Genomic DNA, 611 nt, shown 5'->3' on the forward strand with positions numbered 1-611 from the left:
TATTGTTTTTCAAGACAGGGTTTCTCTATAGCTTTGGAGCCTGTCCTGAAACTAGCTCTTGTAGACCAGGTTGACCTCAAACTCACAGAGATCCGCCTGCCTCTGCCTCCCGAGTGCTGGGATTAAAGGCGTGCGCCACCACCGCCCGGCTAAAAAAATAAATATTTCTATGTATTATTCCTGTGTATGAGTGCAGGCAAGCACACGCCACAGCATATGTGTGGAGGTCAGAGGACAGCATTCTCCTTCCTCAGTACTGAAACAAGAGTCTCTCTCGCTGCTATTCAGTGGCATTGTGCACTCCCAGCGAGCTGGCCTGCGATCTGGGTGAGTCTCCTGTCTCTGCCTTCACATCACTGATAAGAGTTCTGGGACTACAGCTGCGCAGCCCTGGGGACAGCTTTTCCGTGGCTTCCAGGAGCTAAGTTTGGTCATTCAGTTTGCACAGTGAGCACTTACATGCACTGAGCCAACGCACCAGCCCAATTTTTTTCTTTTTTTCCTGTCTTTCTTTTTTCCCTCTTTCTTTCTATCTGTCTCTCTTTCTTTCTTCCTTTTTTTTTTTTTTTGTGAACCAGGTTGATTTTAAACTTGCTACATAGCTGAAAATA

The sequence above is a fragment of the Microtus ochrogaster genome (assembly GCF_000317375.1).
Source record: "Microtus ochrogaster isolate Prairie Vole_2 chromosome 14 unlocalized genomic scaffold, MicOch1.0 chr14_random_1, whole genome shotgun sequence".
NCBI lineage: Eukaryota > Metazoa > Chordata > Mammalia > Rodentia > Cricetidae > Microtus > Microtus ochrogaster.